This window comes from Acinonyx jubatus, chromosome A1 (genome assembly GCF_027475565.1).
Source record: "Acinonyx jubatus isolate Ajub_Pintada_27869175 chromosome A1, VMU_Ajub_asm_v1.0, whole genome shotgun sequence".
In the NCBI taxonomy this organism is placed as follows: Eukaryota; Metazoa; Chordata; class Mammalia; order Carnivora; family Felidae; genus Acinonyx; species Acinonyx jubatus.
The window spans coordinates 55,508,507-55,517,795 of record NC_069380.1 but is presented as its reverse complement, the minus strand read 5'-3'; the positions used below and the strand labels follow the sequence as shown (position 1 = coordinate 55,517,795).

The window sequence follows — 9,289 nt, the reverse complement described above, 5'->3', positions numbered from 1 at the left end:
TAATTCAGGAGTCCAGGCAAGACCACTGGTTGTCTCCTTCAGGGCTCACAAGGCTGCCATCAAGGCATCAGACAGACTGCCTTCTTATTTAGAGGCTTCACTGATGAAAAATCCCCCTCTAAGCTTTCTCAAGTTGTTTGAAGAATTTATTTTCTCATTGCTATAACACATATGGCAGCTTGCTACTGCAAGACAAGTAATGGGAAGAGACAGGGAGAAGGAGATGGGAAGCAAGTGAGAGAGCAAGAGCCGGACAGAGAGATGCTAGTCGGATGAGTACCACAATCACAGCAATATTTTGAAATCATGTAAATATAATCGTAAGCATCTTACCACCTTTGCAATATTTCATTGTTTAGAGCAAGTCACATGTCTTCCTGCTCTGAAGGGGAGGGATTATACAGGAGTGTGAATACCAGGATACAAAAATCATGGAGGTCACCTTAAAGTCTCTCCTCCACTGTAAAGTAAATAAAAGTTATTTTACATTTGTTGAATTTGTGATTCTTTCCTGTGTCTACATCAATAACATAGTTGAAACAGTTTTCCTTGGCAAGATGGTGGAGTACATCTTGACTATTCACATCACACACATTTTTGGATTGACATCTAATTTTTCTGTTGAGTTTCTCTCCATAAGAGATGTATAATGAAAAAAAAAATATTACGAGGGAATTTGTATCTTTTTAGTGAAATCAACATGATACACTTTGCTACCAATATGTACAAAAACCTTTATTCTGATGATATTCTGCATGCTTTGAGAGAAAAAAGAGCCACAGTTGTTGCATGACTGAAATAGCTTCAGGCAGAAATGGAACCAATTGTGAAGACATTTGAAGATCCAGAAACTACAAGGCAGATGCAGTCAACCAGAGATGGGCAGATGCTGTTTAAGTACCTGGTGGGCAGGCATGGTTTTAGGTAGGAATATTTAGATATACTCTAGAGTTATGTAAAATCCAATATGAATATGGGAATTACTCTGGAGCACCAGAATATCTTTACTTCTTTAGAATGTTGGTTCCAGCAACAGCCAGAAATGTTTTGAGTTCACTCAGGGGAAAACTGGCCTCTGAAATCTTAATTCAGAGTAGGGATGCAGCTATGGAAGACCTTACATGGTTAAAAGAGACCATAGGTAATAATTCTGAGTTTTCCACTTTGGTATCTTCAGCAGCAAACAAGGTTCATCCACTGTCCTCTGTTTTCTTCAACTAATCAAGGGGCATGATAACATTATTGATCTCTTCTTTTGCCAGCCATCATATCTTAATGCAATTTAGATGATATGCCCACATATTCCTCACTATTAGGCTACAGCCATCATGACGAACAAAGATGTTCAAAAATGCCAGCAGCTGCTAAAAGATCTGTTTAAAGTTATTGAACACAGTCTTACACATATAAAGACCCAGTTACAGAATTTCTTGAATGCTTTTATGTTAACTTTGACTGAGATGGAGCTCAGAACATTCCACATACTGAGGGAATGTGAATCAGTACTTGTGAATGACTTCTAGGTAGCTTAAGGATTTCGCTGAAAATCATGGACTCTTCATATTTGAGACTTTTTGTTGCATTCACCTGTGTATCTGCACTCACATGTTGGCAGACAAACTGAACATGAAAGGTGGATTGTCAATGTGATGAGAAATGCAGGACTGGCTGCCAAGACTGATTCTAAATTAGGTCATGTGGTTATAGGTAAGAATGCAGCTTCACGCTATCAGCAAGTGATTAAAAAGACCAAAAACCTTTCATTTAAAAGCCAGAGATTTTGGCTATGAGAAGAAACTTCATCAGAAAAGTAGGTCAGAGGCTTCTAACTGGGCAACTGAGGACTCTGACTTCTACTGAAGAACTGTATAAAGATAAGATGAAAACAAACTATAAAATAAAGACAAAATAATAAAACCATTATATAAAGGGTGGCATACATTGTAGAAACAACATATTGAGCATAAATTTGGGGAAATTTGAATAAAATTGGCCGTGTTTCATTAAAAAAATAAGGTAGTAGAAAATGTATTATGATTTGTGGTTATTTAAGACTACAAATATTACATTACATTTAAATAGCATGTTGATAACTGTTCAGAGTTTTTATTGAGTTTCTGGGATATAAAAGAAAATGGCTTAATGACAATTTCTCTACTTTGGAATAACCTAAATTGATTTTTTTTTAGTATGATCCAGGCAAGGAGAGGAATATATTTGCCCATTTAGATCAATTGGACTATGAAGTTTAAAAAATAATCCTCAGGAAACATGATGAGAGATATTTTTAAACTGCAAAGCTATGCATTAGCATAAAACAAGAGCAAGGAAGCAAGGATAAATGTCATTTCTGCAACCAATGGAGTCACTGACCATATGTTCTCTTCCCAAATCCAAGGATAAGATAAATCATTGTCACAATGCTGATAATCAGTTCTGTCAGTCAATTCTCTAGCAATCTGTCTCAAATCCATAAAAAAGGAACATAGTTAGAAGGTGATCACTTGGCCCAAGATTAACCAGGCTGAAATCTAACAGGTAGGCAAGAACCTAGCAAACTCACTAGCAGATTTAATGATAAGGGAAAATAAACTTTGTCGTGGGCCATTCAATTTGTGGAACTTTGGTGGGGACCTTAGGGAATATCAATAGTAATTTACCAAAAACAGAAGGCAAGGACAAACTAGCAATTATTGATGGGATAATAGTATTCTAGATGTATGAATAAAGCAACTCTAGGCAGATTCTGTAATAGTGAGTATGAACAAAAATGATACAAGAGAAATTAATCATAGAAAAGATACTAGAAAATATTTGTAAACCATTTAAAAAATGAACTCAGCTAAAGCACAGATAAAAATCTGCTAAAGATTTTCTAGAGCAATAGTTACAACAAGAAATCTAATAGAAATGACCAACAATAGTGAGCAAGTTAAATTTCAAGTGTAATTTAACTCACTTTTAGTTGAAAATCTCATTGACTTAGGAAATACAATATTGTAGGTAAAGTATCTCTGAATTTATGGGAGGATTTTTAAGTAGTAGAACTAAATTAACATGAAAATATCTTCAGTTACTTAAGGAGTTGGGGAATATGAAGCAGTAACAACAGAGGGAACAGAGCCAATGTTGAGGCAGAGAACAGCTTACTACTCCATTAATTCAGGTTGGAGAGGACTTGTGGCTGGAAGCAGAGTTGGTTAGGTAATACATATCTCCCAGGTGAAGAGTTCCTTCAGCACTTTGAAATGTAAACAGAATTTCAATTGCCTATGTAAAGATGCAGTTTGCAGAGAATAATTTTTTATACTTTATATAGAATTCTCATTGGGATATATGAACCGCCAAAATTGTAAAATCTAAAACTCTGTTCAACTAAATTACATATTTTTAAAAGAATCCTTATACCTTTAAGAGCAAAGAGGACCCATAATATCTGAATGAAGCCTATGTGCTGAGGACTGACAAAAGTCTAGCCCTTGTTGCACATTTGCTGAAGAATAAGCCCAGGAAAACTGTTAACACATGGGATGATGTTTCACAATACAAGATCTGAATTTCTCCTGGAGATACCTTTTTTTGCTGTAGGTAAAGGTCAGAAAATAAAAACCAAGGAATGACTGCCTATAGCTATTGAAAATAAAATATTTAAATGAGGAAAAAGTAAGCCTTTTTCTAATCATTAGTGATTGTGTAGGCAATTAGGAAAGCACCAAATTCTCACACTCAAATATAGTCTGACTAGACCATTCCTGAAGCTTTATAGGAATGGATTCCCCAGAGATTATTGCACATAGTGATTTTAGACAAAGACTTGTTAAAAAATTCATTGGATGGAATTAAACTGGCAATGAGGACTTTGTTCAAGAATATCACAGTAGAGGTCAAGAGTATTGCCATGAGACAGAGAGATTGAACTCAACTCCACTGATGCAAAAGACAGGAGGGTTTTTAAATGCTGGATGAGCCACTAGAAAAACTCTGGGGGATGTTAGGGGAGAGGGAGGTTGATCAAAATGCTTAGGCCATCTCTGTTCGCTAACTGGTACTAATCTAAATTTGGCTCCTACCCACTCTCAGAGACTGAGACATAGAAACTGTCTTTCCTGGGGATTACATTTCAAAGGGATGGCTTCCAGATCCTTGTGAAAAATATTCCTGGGTTTGTAAAACTGGAAAGACGCTGGAAGAAGATTTACATCTCAAAAAAGTAGAAAAAGAATTCACAATTGTAGTTTCTAAAGTAAAAAGAGGGAAAGGAAGGTCAGAGGCCTGTAGTCAGGAAGAAACCTATCTAAAGTTTACTCAAGCTGAGGGGAATGTAAGGGTCTCCCCGTCAGACTCTTCTGTTGTTCAATACTTTCTTTGTATGACAGCTATACTCTCCACCAAAATAGGTTCAGTACTTACATGGAGATTTGAAATTAGTAGTATTTTCCTTTCACAGATTCTGTGGAAGATCTTAGACTGGGAGCTGCCACACTAAACACCGTTGCTGCAAAACGGAGAGCGCTGTGTTTCCACTTGCCACTTTCAATTTACTAAACCATTCAATTTTCTCTGAAGTAAAAAAAAAAAAATGTGTATGCGCACATATTTGAAGGGCTTATTATAACACATATGCAGCTTGTGAAAATGTTTCTTCTAGAGTTTCAAGGCTTTTGCTGAATTGGCTGAATTTTGTATATTGCAGTAAAGCTAACTATTCTTTTGCTTACACTGCTGTAAATTTTGCTTATTGTTATGTATAATGTATGAAGAAGCACAAATGTACAATGTATCTTTTGCAGGAAGATTATGAACTAAATCAAAAGTATTTCCAACATAAATAATAAAAGAGAAAAGACAATTTACAATAGAACCAGAAAAGCTTAGACACACAAATAAAATTTCCAGAGCTACTTCGGAAAACAAATCATCTAAGGCAGGTTGTGGGTACAGGGCTTGATTATTGTTAGAACTCACTGGAGATATTTTTCAGTTTATATGTGCAACTTAATGTTGAAGCTTACTTTAATTTCTGATGAAATTAATCATTCAGTTTTTTTTGGTTTCACATTTATCTGATTGAGGTGAGGGAAAAGCATTTAAAGTATTACCCACAAAAGAAAGCACAGGATATTTGTAAGTGGGAAAAGTTTTCTAAAACCTAGTAAGTAATACTAAGTATTCAAACTATAAGCAGAGAAATTGTTGAAGGATGCCTCTAGAAGAGAACCTTCTTAGATACTAGTTAAGCTCAATATGACATTAACTTTTATACTTCTGGAAAATGAAAAAGCAACAAATCGTCCCAAATAGGACAGTATTTTAATGTAACTCCCTTCAATTTGATACTTAAGCAAATTTGAAATACAACCAATTCTGAACCAAATAAAAGCATTATTTCTCAGTATAGTAATATTGTTAGCTGTATAACCTGGACAACAAATTTTTAAAGGACAATCCAAACTGTTCTGTCTGATTTGCTAAGTGATGAATAGTGTCCAGATCTCTCTTGGCTAATGTTGATTAGAAATATTGAAAATACACTTAATGGTCTTTCAGAAAGAATAGTTTTGGTCATGAATCTAAATGGTGCTCTTTCAAATTAAAGGCACCTAGACCAGTTGTCCTTGAGAAGAGCAATCTGGATAATGGCCAAGTTAAATTTCATAGAAGAAACAGACCATTATCAAGCTAATATTTTTGTCATACTGTATTGTACTAAGAGAATGAAAAAGGCATGTGTGTGTGTGCATGTGTGTGTATTGTTTGTTTTCTTTTTGCATGTCCTGAAATTGTTCACTCTAAATGTGTGCATTTAAATTCTAGTATCATTATTATTTCATTGTACTGCCTCTATGATATCTTACTAATTTCATGTCCTTTGAATATTTGAGTCTGCAACACAGATAATCTCAACATTTCTTTTTATATTTTAGTGTCTTGACTTCATCCTAAATCTCACTTTTGTTGGGAAATATATATGTCCTGAAAAGAAAATTTTTGAGAAGGTTTACATTTGATTTGTCACCTCTAGCTCTAATTTTCTCTTGTTGTTAAATTACTTATCTAAACTTGAAGTCTTTTATAACTGTTTTCATCTTCCAGAACCATAAAGTTCTTCAATTTCCCTGTTTGCTTAAATAGCCATCAACAGAAATCATATATATGTGTTTAAAGCTTTTGAGTAGGGAGAAGAGAGATAGGATACAAGACGCACAGCAAAAAAAAAAAAAAAAAAAGTTAAGAATTTGTTTGTGGCCAAACCTCTTTGGTCTCAGATTACCACTGAATTTTCTTTCCTTACATATATTTGAAGGTACATCATTTTCTTTCTGAATTCACAGGTGCCCCAGTGAGTCACATTTCATTTAATACATGATATTGATATGTAGAGAAATTCACCTCTATTTAGTTACTCATGACACTCTGGCTTATCAAGCATTTTCTTGGCTTTATCAAAAAGAGGTATCAAAATATACTTCCCTAAATAATCAAATTATATGCTTGGATACAATCATACAACTTTGGAAAATTGAGAAATCATTTAGATTTTTGTATTAAAGAACATCTTGGCACCACTTTTCATATTTTATGTTACTATTTTCCTTAATATTTTCTTATGAATACCTACCCATATATTTAATTATTTGTTAACATCCATTATTAATTTTCTTGCTGATTTTTATGGACATTATATTGTCCAAAATAAAACACAATCACAATTATAAATAAATGGAAACTTTGTAAATGTAAATAATTTACTATTTTATTTAAAGCATTTATTGATATTGATGTTACCAGTAAGACAAAGTTGAAATTATTTTCAAAAAGCCAACAATATGTGTAAGTTCCACATAGGTCTATATTATTAAGGAAACTAAAGGAAAACTAATGACCATAAACTAAACAGGATATATTCTACCAGATTTTTAGATTTTTCTCTCTTTTCAGTGTTCTTGGGCATTCAATTGCTTTTATTGCCTAGATTCTACTTTTTGGTAATTTTAATTGTAGATGAAATTTTAAAAATAGTAAAGTTATAATTATATAAAGTTATATGTAATTTTGACACATATTCTGAAATTAGGCCAAGAGAATATTACTTTATCATGTCACTGAGACTAAAATTTCCATCATTTTATTACTCTTTCATTTGAATTAAAACTGATTATAAATTTTCTGGAAAACTTTTAACCCTTGAACAACTAGCATTACTCATTATTACTGTTTATTAGCAAACACACTTCTACTTTTTAGTCATGGAGTAGAAAATAGTTTAACATGACAAGGATACAAGATATTTTGCCAAGTTTTAATCTATCATTTAATCGTGAACTTTAGTTTTTAAAACTAAAACTTTCAGAGGTGCCTGGGTGGCTCAGTCACTAAGCATCACACTCTTGGTTTGGGCTCAGGTCATGACCTCATGGTTCATGAGTTGGATCCCCACATTAGGCTCAGTGCTGACAGTACTCAGCCTGCTTGGGATTCTCTCTCTCTCTCCCTCTCTCTCTGCCTCTGCCCCACTCATGGTCTCTCTCTCTCTCTCTCAAAATAAATAAATAAACTTAAAAAATAAAAATAAAAAATAAAATTTTAATCTATATAGTAAATTGTACCTTAAGCATTAAGCCACTCAGAGTATGAAACTTTTTCTGGTAAAACTAGTGTTAGATTTGAAAGCACCGTATATTATTTGCATCCTATTGGAGTATAAAAATAAATAAAATATTATTAGCATTAATTATATATAATTACATAATTTTACTACATAATTTTATAATTATAATTAGGAAGCAATACATTAAGAACTTATTTATTTGGGGCACCTGGGTGGATCAGTCCGTTAAGTGTCTCTTGATTTTGTTCAGGTCATAATTCACAGTTGTGAGATGGAGCTGGTGTAGGGCTCTCCACTGACAGTGTGGGGCCTGCTTGGGATTCTCTCTTTCCCTCTCTTTATGCCCCTCCGCTGCTCACACTCTCTGTCTCTTTCAAAATAAACATTTTTTTAAAAAGAATTTATTTATTTAACAATGGATAAATTGTGCTTAATTTTCCCTATTGCTATTCTGATTTTAAACATAGTTACAGATAATTTATAAAATTCAGAAAATGAAAATAAAATGCAAAAATTCCAAAAAAAACCCCACCATAATGCACCATTCATGTGTTCAAATACTTAAGAATCCACTACTTGATACATATTTTGTTAACCATAATCAGATAAAAAGGCACAAGTATGTCCGTATATGTATAAATTTGAGGATAACACTGAATTGGTATAGCAGGATGAATTGATACACATTGAGCCTACTTATAACTCAGGAAGCAGGACACAGAAATATCAGAATTGTCTACCTGGTGGAAGTTCAGCAGCCAAAGCATGAAGCCATTTCCTCCCTCTGCCATAGAGAAGGGGATGGTATATCCAAAATTTTGTCCCCAACCCCTGTCTCATAGCCAAGTAAATGGAAATGGTCCACAGAAATCTCAGCGAGCTTGAAAGTGTCTGCAATATGGGAAAAGACCAGTCAGGGCTCTAATAGCAGGATGATGGCATAAGTGAATATCTAGGTTTATCCTCTGGCCACTTCAACAGCAAATGAATGAATGAATGAATGAATGAATGAATGAATAGATATATATGGAGAAAAAAAGAAGATTTGAGAGATACAAATAGCACAGCCTATACTTCTATTTTCAGGCCTGTGTCAGATTTTCTATGAGTTTATTTTGGGTCAAGAAGAACATGCTAGCAAGACCTAACATTTGGGAGTTACCCTACCTTCTACATTTGAAGGAAAGCTTAGCAGCTATGGAAACATTTGAGCCAGATGTGAATTCTCACTTCCTAGATCCTGGCAGCAGAAAAGCCTCGAAGAGACTCTGAAGGACTCACTCCTACACACCCATAAGTCAGATTTAGTTTTAGGCAGAAGGGAAGGACGGGGCATAAAGGAATGGAGTATCTTACTCTCCACATTCCCAAGCCCCTGAAGCCACAAGTTTAGACAATCATGATGGTAAAGGAAAAAGTATTTTATTCAGCTCAGGCTGCTAACAAACTACCACAGACTGGGTATCTTAAACAAGAAATATTTGTAAAGCCCAAGCACCGGGTGCCAGACAGGTCAGGTTTGCGGGGAGGGTCCTCTTCTTGGTTTATAGATGGCCATCTTCTTGCTGTGTCCTCACATGGTAGAAGGAGTTAGGAGGTTCTCTAGCCTCTTATAAGATTATCTATTTTCTTTTGTCAGTTTTTGTAATTTGTGACTTCCAAATAATTTCTTCATTTCAC

General features: G+C 34.4%; 1 pseudogene; it reads left to right on the top strand.

The window, feature by feature from the left end:
• The first annotated feature begins 557 nt into the window (after positions 1-557).
• On the top strand, positions 558-1,986 carry LOC106969602 (eukaryotic translation initiation factor 3 subunit E-like; annotated as a pseudogene).
• The last annotated feature ends 7,303 nt before the right edge of the window (positions 1,987-9,289 follow it).